This window comes from Macrobrachium rosenbergii, chromosome 47, assembly GCF_040412425.1.
Source record: "Macrobrachium rosenbergii isolate ZJJX-2024 chromosome 47, ASM4041242v1, whole genome shotgun sequence".
NCBI lineage: Eukaryota > Metazoa > Arthropoda > Malacostraca > Decapoda > Palaemonidae > Macrobrachium > Macrobrachium rosenbergii.
This window is the reverse complement of record NC_089787.1, coordinates 37622149-37643123: the sequence shown is the minus strand read 5'-3', so window position 1 is coordinate 37643123 and position 20975 is coordinate 37622149. Positions and strand designations below refer to the sequence as shown.

Genomic DNA, 20975 nt, shown 5'->3' with positions numbered 1-20975 from the left:
GGCTGCTGCTTCTTATTTTGTTGCTACGGGATTCGGCGATTGCTTTCAATGTTACGTCTTCGTTTGGGAGGGTTAAAATAAAACACACACAGAAAAGACGAAGATTCACTTTCATCATGGGGTGTGACTGGTTTGTCAGCGTACCCTTCCTGACCGTGTCAAGTTTATGGTGGTGATAAGTTTAATCTTTATGTTTGTGTGATTTCATGTTCATGTACAACGGTTTGTTGACGAAGCGTAACAAGGGATAGAACGGAGCCAGTTGAAGAGCTTAGAGATGAAAGAGGGTGTTAAGCTAAGTGGGAAGAAATGATATGCGATTGACCCATGTAATCTATTATTTGACCATTTGATATTCATAATTCCAGAATCTGAATCCTGTAAAATGATATATTGTGTAATTTTCGTAGAGGACTTCCAATATGGGGAGCTCCCGGAGGGGAATCCGTGCTGGCACAAAACAACCTTTATCTAGCAAGAACAATACATAGAGGATTGTGGTGTTTGTGTTGCCAAAAGCTTTGTTATTATATATATATATATATATATATATATATATATATATATATATATATATATATATATATATATATATGGTTTTTGGTTTTTATTATATGTATTATCTAGTATTGTGTTTATCTGTAGAATACCCGATGCCATTTTTGATGTAAAATCAGTTCGAAAACTAGTTATCTTTTTCTCTGTCGCGGATGTGCAGATGGAGTAGAGTAGAGTAGAGTATGGCCTCTTTGCCTCCCTGTCTCCGCTCCCGACTCTGAAGCAACAGGTTAGACTCGTCTCTGTAGAATCACCCTAATAATTCAGCCTAGTTGGTATCTGGGCTGTCCGATCCAGCAGTGCTTGCGATGATCTTATGGGGCCACTCGGACGTTATCTCAAAGCACTTGCCGGCGAGACGGGAGGTCCCCCTGGGGCCATCTTTTGAGTGGGACTATTTAAATCTAGCCATTTAACCGATGATTGTGGCCGTCCGTATTGGTCAATTAAGGCCCAGGCTGTCCAGGGGGATTAGTGATTACCTTTTTGATAATAATGATTATACACTTCAGCTGAGTGCTAGTCTCTCTCTCTCTCTCTCTCTCTCTCTCTCTCTCTCTCTCTCTCTCTCTCTCGCTTGTATTTCTTTGTTGTAAGTACTGAAGTATCACAGACATGAAAAATACTCTTGTTAAAGATGCGTAACGAGAGACATTGTTTATGCAGATTAATCGACTCATATTTCTTTCTTCTTGCTGTTTGTTGTTGCTAAGGATATTGGAGGGAAGGATACAGTAGGAAAAGGATAGGATTGTATTTATTTATTGTCTTTTTATAATCTAGAATCCCACCTTTTGCTTTTGTTCCAGGCAGTATTCATATATAAATGTTATTAAACATGGTTTTTTTTAAAATGGGGAGGTGAACATTCCGTTAATCCCTGTCAAAATTAAGTTTCACTCTCAGTATGTTTCCAACCTGCTTTCAGGCTGTACTTATGTATATTCGTAGATTTAAAGTTTGCCTATCAGCCATGTCTGACCAGCCAGATCTCCGGGATTTGGGGAAACCGAGTTGAGGTAAGCAACGTTGTCGTTTCCAGAGTCTGTGCTGAAGTAAATAAGAATTATGTACCCGGTAGTCAGTAGACTGGGGAGATGCCCCAGCTGGATTGGAGAAATCCATGGAACCGACGATTTCATTCTTGCTGAAAACTGTATGGCTAACTCGGGAAGGATGCATATAGGTGAATATACATGTACATATTTGTGTGTGTGTATATTTATATATATAATGTATATTATATATATGTATATATATATATATACATACATATGTCCACTCATTTTTAGGGCAGCAAAATATACAATGTAGTATACATAAAATGGTTATTCAAGAAGTTACAAATGTAAACTGAAAAAACAAAAAAATTATCCTGAGAACATTGAGTACAAATGAACAGAATGAAAAATTCGTGACAGCCAAAAAGCTTCTAAAAACGTAAAAATGTGGAAATGAGACAAAAATAAAAATGCGTAACCGTCTAAAACGGTGTACAAAATACTCTCCCTACTTCCAAATAGGGCAAGAACTGAACTGAATGGGAATGAGCAGAACAAACAAAAGTAACTTCCGGACTATGACATGTGTAAGGGAACAGGCCTGATCCAATTATTCAGCGATGGGTGAAACCTCTTTAATGGTATGAGGATTCCAAAATGAGCATGGATGGCCTGTTCGGTATTTGAGCAATGATGGAAAATCCTCGTAATGGATGTCACACTTGCGTTTTCTGCAAGCTCTCTACTTGTAAAGAACTTAAAATCACTGAGAGAGCAGCAGATACTGTAGCTAACACGTTGAACATCAGTTCTCACTGTGAGCTCAGTCGGATCGAATGACAGCCTCGAAAATGAGGGTGGTTGTGTTTTATTCCTTTGAAACAGTTTTTAAATGTTTCCCTTAAATAGAATGCGATTGAGTGTACCGTAGGTGTGTAAAGCACTGGGGTAAAATGTCATTCGTCATACGCTTTAAAGATATGCAAGATTACATAAATGTATATGTATATTAAAGAGATATATATATAATATATATAATATATATATATATATATATATATATATATGTATATATATATATATATATATATATATATATATATATATATATATATATATATATATATATTATATATATATATATTATATATATATATATATATATATATATATATATATATGTGTGTGTGTGTGTCCCCTTCCAGACAGCATAATTTCTTCATATTTCTTGCACTTGGATCTTAATGCTTTGTAGTGCCAAGCGTATCCAAAATACGCGAAGAATTCGAGAAGTTAAGAAGCCTTTGTGGTTGTTACAATTACGTAGGTGTCTGGCAAAAAGTGACCAGTAGATTCTACAGTATACAGTATATGTGTGTGTGTGTGTATAGAATCCACTGGTTACTTTTTACCATATATACAATACATATGTATTCATATGTAGTTGTTCGACTTCCTCACAGTGATTGGCTACAGCCATCGTTACGAGGCCCAAGTGAAAGATCTTAGTTCCCAGTGTAGGATTCTAACCCAAACACGATAGGTTATGGTGAGGCAAAATCTAAATAATGACAAACAATGTTTGTGCACCACGCCCGTAGTCAGCCCGGCTACGTCACCCTTACCATGTGTTCCCAAAATGTTACCATAATGTAAGATGAGTATCATCGTATATTTAAAAAAAAAAAATGTGTAAAATGTAAAGATTTTAAGGTGTATAATTTCTCTGGTGTTCATAGCAAAGGTGTGAACTCACGTGCATTAGGGCTCCTTCTCCTGTCATGTGTTATTTTTCAGCCGTCTGTATGTTCTTTTGTACTGTCACCCTAGGAAATATGTAAATTTTCCCCACTGTGTATCCTTATTTTTTATTGAATCTTAACGAAGCAAGATTTGTAACCTGTGATTAATTTTTCCATATTGTACTTTCGACACACATTTCACCTGGCACTTTCACACACACACACACACTATATATATATATATATATATATATATATATATATATATATATATATATCATATATCATATATATATATATATATATATATATGTGTGTGTATATATAAAGCCTGCGTTGGTTTGTGCTTGAATTTATAGTTGAAATGTTCGAATGTTAAATTGGTTGCATCGATTAAAAGACAAATTGTTTTATTCAGGTTTCCAGTTTTGTTGATATATCATTTGCGTGCACAAGATTTCCAGTAGTAAGTTTTATTTTCACGAGCTTTTGATGATGACGTTTACTTGTTATGAAACAGCCATTTTGGTTTAATTGGACAAAAAGGTCAAACAGAACCAACAGAAATCATTTCCTTCAACATGACCTATTAACCAGTATACGAAAGGTGAATAATTCAACTATTTATACATACATGCTTTATATATATATTTATTTATATATATATATATATATATATATATATATATAAATTATATATATATATATATATATATATATATATATATATTATATATTTTTTATATTTTATAGTTTTAATTATGTGGTTATGTATATATATATATATATATATATATATATATATATATATATATATATATATATATATATATATATATATATATATATATATATATATATATTAGTATAAAGAGTGTACATTTTTCAACAAAGGTTTTTCCCTTAACCAGGGTTGGCTTCAAATAAATAAAATATTACAAATGTCACTTCCATACTTATACGTTAATTGCAAGGTCGTAGATGAAACCTCAGTGTTGAAAACTTTCAGAACAATAGTTATTTCATACTCCCACACTCAAGGCTCATTAATAGTGCGTAGATTATTTTACACATAATTTTTAATTCACCTTTATCTTTACATATTTTCACTTCCTTGAAGTTAAAGCCCTTCCTTCCTGTTATCTTTTTTAGACCATCTCTCCGGCCCTTTTTATGTTTTTTCTTCTTCTCTCCTAGAACTTGCAAATTATGCACTTTTTTTTTTTTTACTAGTCTTTTGCCCTGCATACCGTCCACTGGATCAAACCTCCTGCGCTACTTTTTTCTCCACTTTTATGTAATCTCCACATTTATCACGATGTCATTCATTCTTCTCATGCCACATATATTATGGAAACAGTTGATTTTAACAGCCTCAACCGTTTTTCTTTCATGCATATTCAGCATAAGTCCTTTATTTCCATAAAGGAAAGTTTTATAAAAATTCGCATCATACAATTCCTTATTAGCTTCCCTTGACAATCCATAGCTCCTCCCAGTCTTTGGCACACACCCCGATACCTTTCTTGCCTCACTTCTTCCTTGAAGTCTCTTCTCTCATCCTACCGTGTCCAGTTATATTGCCTGCCGAAATATTTGGGAACTGGGCTATCAGTGTTTCGAGCTCAGAATGCTATGGAAGGATCACGTCATGAAACTGACTGTCTACCTCAAAGGAGATGGCTTGCTCTCTTCTGGGCAGCTCTTTTAGTTTTTTAAATGGGACGCATCCGTTCCCAAATGGAATATTGTTCAAGTGTTGTGGGGAGGCTCTTCAATCAACATTTTTCTTTGACATGTATAAACAAATAAAGAGTGCGCCGAAGTTTCTTCGCCGCAGTCGAGTTTTCTGTATAGCATTAAGTGGTGTATGAACCTATCAGCCACGGCCATGAAACTCTCAGCCGCGACGCATGACCATTTCAGCCACGGCCTGGTGGTGGCCGGTGTTGTAGGCACCTATTGCGGTGCTAGACGCACGATCATGGCCAATTTTAATCTTAAATAAAATAAAAGCTACTGGGGTTAGAGGACTGCAATTTGGCATGTTTGATGATTGGAGGGTGGATGATCGACATGCCAATTTGCAGCCCTCTAGCCTCAGTAGTTTTTAAGATCTGAGGGCGGACAGAAAAAAGTGCAGACGGACAGACCAATAGCCATCTCAGTAGTTTTCTTTTACAGAAAACTTTAAACGTTAGGTTCCCAAGTCCATCCTTTCTTATTCTATGCATCTAATATTAAGGTTTTGCTTCACAGAGCATCTCAGCTCTTTGACTCCTACACTCTGTGTCGCGTTGTTTACACAAGCCTTCGGAATGACAGAGAGAATGTGTAGAAGTCGCAAGATCGAGTCATTTGTTCCATCAGCTTTTCGTATCATTCACTTCAAATGACATTCACCTCATGAATGTTGAATCACCTTCCTTTCATGAAACTTGATTTTAGTCATGCGCGCGCACACACACACACTATATATATATATATATATATATATATATATATATATATATATATATATATATATATATATATATATATATATATATATATATATATATACTGTGTATATATATATATTGTGTGTGTATACATACCTAGGAAGATGGATAAACACGGTGACAAAAATTTTCGGCGTCAAATATCCCCTCTTATATCTGTTTTTGGAGTATTAAACATAAACGAGCTCCTTTTACAAGCAGCAGGCACTAATTTTTGTATGCATTCAGTTGCCTAGAGATGTGCTAGGTACATTTGCATACGGAGATAAAGGCAGAATCTTCCTTTAAGGTTAATTTTTGTAATCTTGATCCACTTGCATGGACTCAGTCGAAGGAAGTTACTTGTTTGAAATGGAGTATATTTCTAAGCTATTTTTTTATACAGTCATAATGGAACATGAAGCCAAGAAAACGCTGGCATTAATAATGTGTTATATAAGTATAATGGATGCATCAGCGGAATTTTTGTTAAACATATTGAAAATAAAAACATAATGTAAGTGCGGTACAACGTAAATTCCGCCGATGCAGAACATTTTGAAAAGGGGTCTCTTTCAACAACAACAATAATAATAATAATATACATTTTATTGTCTTAAAGAGGATTACGCTCCCACTGTCTACACGTGTATTAAACTAATGAACTTGACATCAGTAATGGCCACTCATTTGTTTATTATCAAATTTCTGGCAACAACGGAGCCACTTACATTGGTTGGAAAGAAAACAGTGGAGTTCTCTTTGTGCAAGCGATTTGACCCCTAACCTCCTCGGCCCCGTGCTCAGAAGGGCAGAGGTTAAGGTCATTTGGAAAGCCATCGTTGTGTCTGGAGAGACCACATAGTGTTTGGTATCTCCATATTCGCGTGTTTTCTCATCTTCTATTTTTGTTGTACCCGCCCATTCTGTTGCATGGGGAAGCGCCGGGAAGCGAAGTGGAAAAGATGAGAGAACTGTGCAGAGGGAAAGGGTTGGGTTCTACGGCTTTTTTAACTTCACTATCACAAGAGATGTGGTTTTCCCGTCATCAGTGTTGATGTTATTTATTTATTTATTTATTTTATATTTATTTATTTAATTTATGAGTCGGATACGTCGGGACATAAGCAACTATTCTCTTTTGATGATCTATACCCATGTGACATAATGCTAAAATCATCCTCCTCGTTGAGGGCGGGGGGGCGGGGGAGGCAAAGTAGGAGACGAAGACGCCTATACAAGGAGAAAAGGGCAAAGGTTTTCGACCGGCTAAGCCGACAGCATGTGTGAGATGAAGACAGCAGATGCAATTTAAGGCTAAAAGACCTCAATGACCAGGTTCTAAGCTTTGGAATGGAGCAACAGGTTAGGCACCGAACGAGAGAATAAATTTCGGTATTAGTATCTTGGTGTCAGAGATGATTCCGTGTCCTTTTGAACTTTTTAACCAACCTTTCTTGGCGGAGTCTGTCTTCATAGATTTTTATGCTTTGAATAACTCTATCTCTGAAAGGGCCTCTGGCGACCTGTCACGGGGGTAACTGAAAGGAATTTTCGGGGCCTTCCTTCATCGTAAGTCGGTTGATCATTAGATAGCCTCAGCCGTAGAGATTTGTATTTCCTTCTATTAAGTAAAATTTAGTTATTTATTTTTCTCTTCATTAACAAGACAAGCAAACATTCGTGGTGTGCTGTTATTAAATGTTTAAATAGGCCATAATTTTTCTTTTTTCTTTTTTACAGTTTCCTGTATATTACCAGTCGTTTAGGATCTTTGCTCTCAATTCGGAAAGCAAAGTAAGGGAATCATGTGAACACCATGAATTTAAACTACTTAAAGAACCTTGTCTTGCTTGTTGAAAAGATTAAGGGAAACGAGACGAAAAGACGGTCATGCAAACTTTTATTTCTTACTCTTCATAAATACCAAAACACTAACATGAATTACATAGTGCTAAAGTCCGTAGCATCAGCTTTTTGTTTCTGTACATTAGGTGTCTTCTCACAACAAGAGTCGAATATATAACCAAATCAACTTAGCTGAAGCTGGAGATTATGGCCGATGAATCTTCACCGTAAATGTTTTATTATTCACGTCATATTATTTCTATCACTGCGTGGGTAAAGAATAACTCAGAAATAATCGTCCATATGTGTGCATGTTTATCACATTCAAAAATTTTTTTCCATATCTGTGTTCTGTTTCTTCTTCCACCCTTTTCTTACGATTTTTCGGAAAATCCTCGCTGGACATCATCCTTTTGGAAATCGTGAAAGTACGGTCTGCCCCCCAACAGTTTCTTGAGAATAGATCTAAATAAGACATTCTTAGGTCTCAAAGACAGCCGATTGCGTAGCAAGATCACAGTGCGCATAACTTTCTTCTTTGCTCAGTAACTGACGGATTGTATTTCCATGGAGAAGGAACACTTCACACATCCATAGTTAATATTTGATTTTAAATGATTCCGTGATGAGGGCATCGTTTACCAGTGGCCCCTCCCATTGTCCTTTTCATGGAAACAGTCGTGGCTGAGCGTAACAGCAGTTGGCTCTCCTTTGCTAGCTGTCCAAGGAAAAGGGCATCGAGCTAGCAACATCATCCTTTGGGATTTGGTAAAAAACTATAGTCGCGCCAGTCACTTCAAGAAAGAGAAAGGGGAATAGTATAACACGTGTACATATATATGTGTGTGTGTATTATATATATGATGGAGTTGACTTAGGCATGTCCTTTTCATCACCCCAGGAGAATAGCGCATGACAGTATCATCTGAGCCCCTGTGAGCACTAGAGGAGTTGTAAGACCCAGACGTACTTGGATGAGAACTATGAGGCAAGAGGAGGGAGATGAGTAGAGATGTGTGGAAGTAAAAGCATAGGTAAAGGTATTAGTGGCGGAATTTCACATAGGTCCTACTGGAGACATATACTGTACATATATATATATATATATATATATATATATATATATATATATATATATATATATATATATATATATATATATATATATATATGCATACACATATATAAGACAGGTCATGCGATGAACTGGGAGAAGTCAACGATAATCTACAAGGTCAACGACCATCGGGAAAGGAATCTGTTAGAGACTGTGTTTATTGAAGCTACTTCCACCAGGAATGTTAATCTCCACCCTGGATTATTCCTTGATCTTTTGTCCCTGTCCTTTTTGTTTAAAGAACATGCTACCCAGATAAACAAACTGTAACCCCGCCCCTACCTTCTGTTTTTGTATATAAAGCTTTGTCAACTTCTTTTGTATTCAGTATGAACTTGAAAATGTAGAATAAACTCCGAAAGTATTTGTTCAAAATCCCGGTTTTCACTCACCTTCTTACGTGGATTTTGTGATACAGTACATATACTTATAAATATAAAACAGTAGTGTATAGTTCAAAGAGCCCCTGTAAAATCCTCCACCTAGGTGTGTATTTTACTTTATCTTCCATAAATCTCCGCTCACCTGAAGCCCTGAAGCCTCCCTTTTATTACTTTTCATCCAAGTACGTCTGGGTCTTTGAACTATTCCAGTGCCCACAGGAGCACAGCTGGCACTGTCATGCATTGTTGTCCCAGGGGTTTTGCAAAGGACATGTCCAAGCCATCTCCATCTCCCTTTCATCATTATCTCACTTATGAACTTAGGAAATTTCCTCTATTGCTCCATATCTAACTTTATCCTGCCATATGACTTCTGATATTCTTCTTGAATATTACTTTCATTGTCATACCATGCCATGGTACATGTCCGTTTGGCAACACAGATCGTACCAGACTTATGTTTAATCTTATTCTTGTATGCAGTTTTAGTCTATTTGATTTCAAATTTTGTTTTGCCCATTGGCATATATATATATATATATATATATATATATATATATATATATATATATATATATATATATATATATATATATATATATATATCAGGACGGGGCTGTCATGACTGACGGCAGATAGAAAACAACAAAAACAATAAAATGAGCTTAAAATTAATTTATTTATATTTATAAGTGAGTCAGGTCTGGTAAAAAGATAAAAACCATAAATACAAAAATGTGTGTGCTTTAAACAAAAAAGGCAAAAATAAACAACAGCAGGCAGGAAAAAAAACAAACATACGTCCTCCATCGGGGCACCATGACAGCCCTCAGCTGCACGACAGGGACAAAACCCACAAACCAGAAAGTGATGTCATCAAAGATGAGCAGCTCGTATTTACTCATGGTCACACTTGGTACGACGTGCTCCACTTAGCCGAGCTCCAATTTGCTGCTCAAAAACTCGACCAACGTCGACTACTGCCGCTACTATCGCTGCCCTACCAGACCCGACTGGCGAAGGAAAACGGCAGCTCACCGACGAGAACACCAAAACAAAAAAACTTGAAGGTGGATACATGGATATATATATATATATATATATACATATATTTTTATATATATATTAATCACTTTTAAGAAATCGCGTGTAATGATTGTAATTATCATAAATTTAGATTTTATCACTCTCTTCGCCTCTGCCTCTAGCCTACTAAACGATCGTGTTGAGCAATAGTCACGTGACATTTCCTTATCAGCTAGTTGGTGAATCCCAAAATATGAACGACTTTGAAGCTGAACAAATTTCGTGATCAACATTTCTTCAGTGAAATAATTTTGCTTCAAGCTTTTGCTGAAGAGTAACTCTACCTAAAATTGTATCATAGTTTAGATATCGGAAATTCATTAGCTTAATGCTTTTATTACTCATTTGAGTTATAGTTGCCATGCAAAGAAATTCGTTTTCCTTTTTAGTAATATTCCGTTGGTGTTATACATTGTTATTTCTTGTTCAGCCATCTGCATCTTTTTATTTGTTTGAAAGAGGAAAACATGGCTATCGGCCTCCGTTAAACTTGCAGATTGGTCCCGGACTCATTATCCTGATGCAGTCGTGATCTTAAAGACTATGCAAGGATTAGTCACCCTAATCTATGAGGAGATTCCTTTCAGGAACAACTTTATGTCTGTTGTATTAGCTGGAATTTTCTTATTAAAGCGGTAGAATTTCTTTATTAGAGCTCTCTCTCTCTCTCTCTCTCTCTCTCTCTCTCTCAAGGAGGAAATTTAGGTAACAGAAGTCAACCGAAATGGGAGAGACTGGGCGCAGAAGTAATGCTTGGATGAGGGATTTCAAGTGGTTACAAATCTTCACCTAATTTAGATATTTCAAGTGGTTACAAAACTTCACCTTATTTAGATTTATCCGGAGCTCTTCGTTGGGAGAGTCGGTAGAGTTGTGGCCTAGCACTCGCTAGTCCCGAGTTCGACTCTCCGGTCGGCTAATGAAGAGTTAGAGGAATTTATTTCTGGTGGTAGAAATTCATTTCTCGCTATAATGTGGTTCGGATTCCACAATAAGCTGTAGGTCCCGTTGCTAAGTAAACATTTGGTTCTTAGCCACGTTAAATAAGTCTAATCCTTCGGACCAGCCCTAGGAGAGCTGTTAATCAGCTCAGTGGTCTGGTAAAACTAAGGTATACTTTTTTTTTAGATTTATCCGACTTGAATGTAAAAGTAAGGCCGCACAGCCTTTATCTGAGATCTTATTATCTGAGAATCAACAAGTTTTTGTTGATTTTCTGCTTATTTGAGATATATTTGATAATCTCTTTCTGTTTTCTTTAACCACACCACATACAGGCCTTTAAGGCTTGCTCCCCGAGAGATGTAGGGAATGATATCTCCTTGGAAGTATAAAGTCGGGGGACAGCCCTTCGCCTTTTACGAATACGCCACATGCTTCTAGCCTATCGCTTGTAATGACAAGTATATATTAGTAAAACTGCAATAAACTGCCTGATCCTTAAGACTTAGAGGTATTTGTTAAGTAAATGACCGTCTTAGGGACCTTAGAGGTAGATTTTCCTTCGAGGGTCAAGTCAAGATCCGTGGAAGAAGTAGTGTATTGATGTCAGTGAAATTTTAAAATACAAACTGCAGCAGTTGACCTGCTAGAGATTTAGCTTTTGATTACAGTTTTTTATTTTTTTTATGTTAAGAAATATCTCATTAATTTTTATTTGATATCATTGTCTGTGACCATTGCAGTTAATACGCCAAATAATTTGCACATTTTGAATGATAATATAGGATAAAAGTTCCATAATGTTTTAAATAAAAATATGTATTATCTCTTTTACAGGAGATACCGACTTACCAATGTGTTAAAAAGCTACCTTTCATGAGTTAGTATATTTTTGCATACATAATATACTCATTTGCATATATGCTCATTTGCTTTGAACTCGCGTAAAAGTAGTAGTATTTTTAATAATAATAATAATAATAATAATAATAGTTATAATACTTCTTCGCTATATTTAGGCTGTCTTTTTCTCTTGCAACGGATGCTAAAAAAAGAGAGTCCGTTGCTATTCGGATATCTTTCTCGCATACTCTGTGTTCAAATAGCGAAACAGTTCTTTCATCTCCCGAAACCTCGAGACCTCACGTAACGGAATCATTGATTCTGTTAGGATGGAATGCAGTTCTGATTGGGGCCGCGAGGTTAATTTTTCGCGTCGCCTTGAAATTAAGGAGGTTCTTTACATAATTTGCTGATGCCATCGTAGGCCGCAGATACTGCCATCTGGAAAATTGAGGCAGATTCGTGTGCAAAAGGTAATGCGCCATAAAACGATCTTAGAGAGATCTTAATAGCCTTTATTCTATTTTTAATTTGTGAAATTATTTTGAAAAGAAAAAGAACACTAGTTATTATTTTATTTTTTTTTGTAAATCAGGCGCCAGTGCATATTTACTAAACTAGATCAGTTAACTTCTACATTATCCAAGCAAAAAGGATCATTATTATTGTTGCTGTTATTCAGATGTGAAACATTCATAGGGAAAAGACTTAAAATTCCCCAAACTTCCAATGCTGAATTTCACAGAATACGATGCCCGCATGCGAAGATAGTGAAAAACACACCGAGGAGAATAATGAATAAATAGAGATAAAATAAACCGACATAAATATGGCATATACATAAATAAAACGGCAGTATAAGTCAGGAAGACTAAAATAATGGTGCACGGAGCTCTCAAATGGTATTACAGCCCTCTTAACATTCCACGTAAGATAGGTAAACCAGACTGGTAAATAAGATAAGTTAATACCAGGGAAAAGAAAAGAGTATTTTCAGTTTCATAGAGCATGTTTGCTTACATGAATGTCTAGGAGGATAATTCTCTCTCTCTCTCTCTCTCTCTCTCTCTCTCTCTCTCTCTCTCTCTCTCTGGATGAACAGTGTTTGTATCTGTGTGCAAAGAGAAAAAGAAAAGGGTACAAGGTATTTGAGTTATAGCAGCGTCAAATTTATTAGTATCTCTCAGTATAATGGATACTGAAATCGATTTAAGTTCTGAGAATGTTTTTGACTTCTCAGAATATAAAAACAAAAATAAGAAACCCATGAAAACAGAAAATCTCCCTAACTTGAAAAATTCGAAATAGTTTGGTTCTTGTGTCCGTTTTGGTGTAAGATTGGAAATTATTTTAGCACCCAAAAATTGTGATGGGCGATAAGTAAAAATGATTATGAAATATACCGAAATAACTTTTGTTCAGTAGAACTGAACAAATTGAAAATTAAAAAAAGAACCAAAATATCTGAAATAAGCATGACTTACTTCTTCACACCCATCTGTGCATAATTTTTTATACTTGCCTAGCTGTTAATTGTTCACACTTACATATGTATCATTTTCGTTAGCTGTCCTTGATGCTGGGCACCAGTAATGTCCCTCTCAGGTTCCCCGGCAGTCCAAGAACTAATCGTCGATTTTATGTGCCTCTTTTGATCTTCATTTATTTTATTACGCAATTAAGTTGTATGATATAAATGCCATTTATTATGCGAGAGAGGACGTTGTTATTATTTAAGAATAAACGCTAAATCATATGGTAAAATGTTTTATGGCGTCATATCTTGCGCCCAAGTTGTAAAATATTTGACGGCCACTTAATTAGTGAATACGTGCAACTCAAATACCACTGAAGGAATAAAAAACCTAACTACTAACAAAGTACTTGTTGCTTGCAGTGCAGCCCATTAGATGTAGCAGCGTGTTTTTCCTCCTCTTATATTCCACCAAGCATGGCGAGGTGCCATCGGGTCAGATATCAGAATGGCTGCTCGTTTAATCATGCGAAGTGACACCCGTCTGTCTCTTATATCTTATTTTGCTCTCCTGAAACATCAGGCGTCTTGTTTGTTCCTTCTCTTTGAACCTGCATGCTTGTGCGTGTTGCGTTTTTTTCTATTATCTTTTAAAATGGTGGCACTGAAGTGCGTCTTAATTTTTTTATATGCATCTTTGTTATATAAAAATCTTTACTTTCAGAATAGCAACACATTTTTTGTGGCTTTTTTAGCTCTTATCATCATTTCCACTTCTGAAACATTATATATATATATATATATATATATATATATATATATATATATATATATATATATATATATATATATATATATATATAATATATAACGTGTGTATATTTATATATTGATCATACCAAGATTAGTGAACCCAACATATCCATGTCAAGAACAGCGAACCCAATGACCCCATGTAAAGAATGGCCAACCCTTTCCGGTCCGAACTCCAACTCCACATGAGGGCTAGTACTAAAAACGGCGAATCAGTGATACATCTACACTGTTTCACCGTGTTTAGTACTAGCCCCTGGGGGGTCAAATTTATTTCGCCTTGTTCATTACTAGCCCCTAGAGGATCAAATGTCTGGTACCGAAGTGTTCATGTCTAGAACAGCGAGCCCGATTTTTCCCATGTAAAGAATAACGAACCCAATAACCTTCTTGTAAAGAATAGCCAAACCTGCTGCGAATGGGTTCGTTAATCTTGACATGATCCTGTATATATATATATATATATATATATATATATATATATATATATATATATATATATATATATATATATATATTTGAATACCATTTTTCATTGTATAGTTCTATATGTATAATGAATTATTTGTGTGTTAATTTCTCATAAATTTAACATGAAGATCAGGATGGCCAGTTAACATTATCAAAAGGTGCAGTGGCCTTTTTAGATTATACGTCAAAAATATCTGACAATTTATAATTTGATTTTATTATTTAACAGTGTTTCAGAAATTACTGATTTACTATATACGAATCATCACTGAATTATATCTCATTTTTTCAGAGTTTTGAATTATTATTGTAGTGTAAATACGCTGCAAATGTATTTTTCTTTACCAAAGAATGAACATTGGTCAATTATTGTCCAACATTAACGCCGACGATAAAAAGAATTATGAGGAAAAATTGAGAAGGCGCAATATCAAATTAACTCAAATGATACAACCATCTTATTGAACGGGTCATATTATTATTATTATTATTATTATTATTATTATTATTATTATTATTATTATTATTATTATTATTCTCTTAAACACGTCAATTATTAAATTAGAAGAGGAAAAGAATTTTAAGGAAAGTTGAGAAGACTCAATATAAAATGATCTTGTATGATACAGCCATCCTGTTGAAGATGAATTGTATCTCAGCTATTCTTAATTCGTATGAAGATTCCTTAATGAGCATCCGTAAATAATAATAAGGTTATTAGGTAGTTTTAGAAACACGGGATATACAGAAAAGAGACTCAGAATAGTCAATTGAACCTTAAACAGAAAAGAGACTCCTTGACTCTTTACAGGTTCGGAGTAGTCCAGTGGACCTATTACGTCCAGATGTCTATTTTGTCTTCTTTTATTTTCCTTTTCTTATTTTCATTCAAAGTCTCCAGAAACGTTTATTTCTGAAATAAAAGTTGTGGGTCCAATGCTGATACTTTTTACTTTATATTAAACATGAATTTATTCATAATTTTTTTGCAATGTCTACTGGGTCGACGGTATGTGGCTTTAGGTTATAGGAACTATGAACATTTCCTGTTTAAAATTTAAAAAAAGTGCGGGTGGGTTGGTGGTTTTTTTTTGTTATGTGAGGCTTAGTGAAATTTATATATATATATATATATATATATATATATATATATATATATATATATATATATATATATATATATACATACACATGTGTATGAATTTATCAAACAACATAAATTATGTGCAAACTCTTAAATGCCCTTGAATTTAAAGTTCACTGCTCTCACAGGTACTTTACATATCCAAGAATGCTTAGTATGCGGGCTAAAATTGTAGTGTCGGGAAATACTAACACTTATCAACATTATAAAGAAAAATATATGTAATATTTTTGTTTATGTGTATTTGTTTACTTGCTGACCATTTTGACGTCATCCTTGAACCTCAGGATAATTGGTGCCAACACAACGTATGATGAATTGTCTGGGACCAAGCTCACTTCTTGACCTGTGGAAGAATTATAGAGTTCTTACAGACTTCTTGTGTTACTTATTACAGAGAACTGTAGTTGTGGGTTCATACTTATATTTTGTCTTTAAAAAGAAGTTCAGGGGTAAGCATTCCTTCTGGGAACAACCAGATTCGCTAAACAGCAGCACCAATATACAGTAAATGTGCCTCCCTGTCGAAATTTCCAGTTCGAGGGGTCCTTTATTCCTCACACCATTGGACTGGAACAGCCTCCTTGAGGATGTGCAATTGGAACTTCAGAATTTCAAGTGAAGATGTTATGCATTACTACCCTAATATAGTTCTCCCTCTGTTTTAATGCACTTACTTTTTTCCTATTTATTAATTTGTAAGTGTATTTTTTCTTTTATAATAAGTAATCTCTCTGTATTTCCTGTTACCTTCTGTTACTTCTTCCTAATGAACACCATGTTCTTGAAAGCTTGAATTTCGAGTTAATGGCCCCTGTGGCTGGCTTGTTCCATATGAATACGGTTCTTCTCCTGATTAATAATAACCATAATAATACACTCACCTGTTCAGAGTCCAGTGCGAAGTTCACCGTCGCTGAAGCTCACAGGTGTGGGACGTCTGAAGAAGGACCTCGCTTTGTCCAACTCCCCGAACGCTTTGCTCAGGTGTATCATCTGTTGGGAAACAGAATAGACATTAATGAAAGAAGGGTTTTTAAGAGATTATTATTATTATTATTATTATTATTATTATTATTATTATTATTATTATTATTATTATTCAAAAGATCAACCCTATTCATATGGAACAAGCCCACAACAGAGGCCACTACTTGAAATTCAAGCTACCAAAAAGAACATTAGTGTTCGTTTGAAAGAAGTTACAGACGATAATAGGAAAAGCAGAAAGAGAATCAACTATTAGAAAATAAAAGAACAGACAATGGATGAAGCCAGATACAGAAAGAACAAAGATCCCCTCAATGAAAGCCTACAACTCAAAGAAACTAAGGGAAAAACAAGTGGAGTTAATGAAATAATGAGACTGATCCACACCACCAGTATCATAGGAACAAATAACCTGGCATGTGCAGGAGAAGACTAGCAGTAGAACTCATGGGGGTACAAACACCAACACCACCATCGCAACCAACCCAGCAGAAACGAAAACAGCAACCACCTTGGAAAAGGCGCCTAGAAAAACAAATCATGGCCATGAGATCTGACTTGAGTAAACTGAAAGAGATGGCAGCAAAGAGGCTAAGAAGCAAGAGAACAAAATAGGAACTGAATGAGAAACACAAAGTACAGGAGAAAAGGACTAAACAACACAATAGATGATATAAAACAGAGGCTTAAAGCCAAAGCACATAAGATCCAACGGTACATGAACAGGAATAAAGGATACCAACAGAACAAACTTTCCAGAACCAACCAGAAAAGACTATACAGCCAACTAAGAGGGGAAGACAACCACCAGGAAATTCCTGAAACCGAATCAAGTAAGAAACTTGGGGAAAACATATGGAGCAATCTGGTATCACACAACAAACATGCAACATGGCTCCAGGAAATCAAGGCAGAAGAAATGGGGAGAATAAAACAATGATTCACCGAGATCACGACAAACAGTCAGACACCAACTAAAGAAAATGCCCAACTGGAAAGCCCCAGGTCCCGATGAAGTCCATGGATACTGGCTCAAAAACTTCAAGGCCCTACACCCACCAATAGCAGAACAACTCCAGCATTGTATCACAAGCCACCATGCTTCCAAATGGGTGACCACAGGGAGAACATCCTTAGTACAGAAAGACAAGAACAAGGGAAATATAGCAAATAACTACAGGCCTATCACCTGCCTACCAATAATGTGGAAGTTACTAACAGGTGTCATCAGTGAAAGGTTATACAACTACCTAGAGGATACAAACAAACACCATCCCCCACCAACAGAAAGGCTGCAGAAGGAAGTGTAGGGGCACAAAAGACCAGTACCTAATAGACAAAATGGTAATAAAGAATAGTAAGAGAAGGAGAACCAACCTAATATGGCATGGATTGATTACAGTAAAGCCTTCAACATGATGCTGCACACGTGGCTAATAGAATGGCTGAAAATATGTGGGGCAGGGGAAAACACCATCAGCTTCATAAAAAATACAATGCACAACTGGAATACAGTACTTACAAGCTCTGGGGTAAGACTAGCAGAGGTTAACATCAGGAGAGGGATCTTTCAAGGTGACTCACTGTCCCCACTACTCTTTGTATTAGCCATGATCCCCATGACAAAAGTACTGCAGAAGATGGTTGCTGGGTACCAACTCAAAAAAGGAGGCAAAAGAATTAACCATCTGATGTTCATGGACGACATCAAGCTGTATGGTAAGAGCATCAAGGAAATAGATACCCTAATCCAGACTGTAAGGATTTTATCTGGGGACATCAAGATGGAGTTTGGAATAGAAAAATATGCCTTGGTCACCATACAAAAAGGCAAAGTAACAAGGACTGAAGGGATAAAGCTACCAGACGGGAATAGCATCAAACACATAGATGAGACAGGATACAAATACCTGGGGAATAATAGAAGGAGAGGATATAAAGCACTAAGAGATGAAGGACACGATCAGGAAAGAATATATGCAGAGACTTAAGGCCGATACTCAAGTCAAAACTCAACGCCGGAACAAAAGCCATAAACACATGGGCAGTACAGTAAGCAGATACAGCGCGGGAGTAGTGGAGTGGATGAAGGCTGAACTCTGCAGCATAGAACAGAAAACTAGAAAACATATGACAATACACAAAGCACTACACCCAAGAGCAAATACAGACAGAGTATACATAACACAAAAGGAAGTGGAGAGAGGGCTACTAAGCATAGAGGACTGTGTCAACATGGAGAGTAGAGCACAGGGGCAATATCTGAAAACCAGTGAAGACGAGTGGCTAAGGAGTGCATGGGAAGAAGGACTGATAAAAGTAGATGAAGACCCAAAAATATACAGAGGCAGAAGAATGAAAAACAGAACAGAGGAATGGCGCAACAAACCAGTGCACGGATAGTACATGAGACAGACAAAATAGCTGGCCAGCGATGAAACATGGCAATGGCTACAGAGGGGAGAACTCAAAAAGGAAACAGAAGGAAAACTAATAGTGGCACAAGATCAGGCCCTAAGAACCAGCCATACCCAAAGAACAATAGATGGAAATAACATCTCACCCATATGCAGGAAGTGTAATGTGAAAGATGAGACCATAAACCACATATCCAGCAAATGTCCGGTGCTTGCACAGAACCAGTACAAAAAGAGGCATGATTCAGTAGCAGAAGCCCTCCACTGGAACCTGTGCAAGAAACACCAGCTAGCTTGCAGTAATAAGTGGTACAAACACCAACCTGAGGGAGTGATAGAAAACGATCAGGCAAAGCTCCTCTGGGACTATGGTATCAGAACAGATAGGGTGATATGTGCCAATAGACCAGGCGCGACGTTGATTGACAAAATAAAGAAGAAAGTGTCACTCATTGATGTGGCAATACCATGGGACAGCAGAGTAGATGAGAAAGAAAGAGAAAAATTGATAAGTATCAAGACCTGAAAATCGAAATAAGGATATGGGGTATGCCAGTGGAAATTGTACCCATAACCATAAAAACACTAGGCACGATCCCAAGATCTCTGAAAAGGAATCTGGAAAAACTAGATGCCGAAGTAGCTCCAGGACTCATGCAGAAAAGTGTGCTACTAGAAACAGCTCACATGGTGAGAAAAGTGATGGACTCCCAAGGAGGCAGGATGCAGCCCGGAACCACACACTATAAAAACCACCTGTGATAGACCAAAAAAAATATAATAATAATAATAATAATAATAGTATGAATTTCAAGTCAGTGGCCGGAGTTTGCAAGATACCAAAGAAGCAACTGTAATGAGATTTAATATAGCACACAAGATAAGTACGATATACTTCAGAGAGTTCGGGGATTTTCGTACATATTAGGGATAAATGATATACCATAAATTGAGGTGGGGCCGAGCTGGTTTTCAAAAGTAGATGTCCATACCCCCTAGCTGCAACTTCTTTCATTTCTTTTGCGGTACCTCCTTTCATAGTCTCTTTCTTCCTTCCTACTTTCCACCCTCTCCTAACAAATGATTCATAGTGCAACTGCGAGGTTTTCTTTCTGGTACACCTTTCAAACCTTTTATTGTCAGTTTCCGTTTCAGCGCTGAATGGCCAATGCTTGGCCGTTGGCCTAAATTCTATATTCAATTTAGTTCAAAAGAAGGTGCTGGAACCTGCTGTCATCAATCACACCAACAATATGAACCTGTCAGAAGGCCATTGGAAATCGGATGTCACTGGCGAGTTAATCCTCAGGCCTCTTCTCTAGCAGGTGTTCCAGCGGTTAAGCCCACCAAACTCGACGCAGACGGGAGCTAAACGAGGCCCAGAACACAATGGAATAACCTATTTTCCATCCATCCCGGGTCAACTGTAGTCTACATACCACTAACGTTGTGTTGTCACAGCCGCATATGCCATGTATATACTCTTGTCGCACATCATTTGTCCGTATTATACCAGTGATATGGGACACACAAACGTCTGAAATATATGGTTGCAACGTATAAATAGTGCTTTATGGGCCTTTTATCTTCATATATATATATATGTGTGTGTGTATATATATATGTATATTACATATATATATATATATATATATATATATATATA

The 20975-nt window shown here is 36.3% G+C and overlaps 1 protein-coding gene across 1 annotated transcript in view; it reads left to right on the top strand.

Annotated features, from left to right (window-relative positions):
• LOC136830774 (uncharacterized) overlaps positions 1-20975 on the top strand; it is a 175121-nt gene that overhangs the window by 87802 nt on the left and 66344 nt on the right. The gene's annotated exons all lie outside the window — the stretch shown is intronic.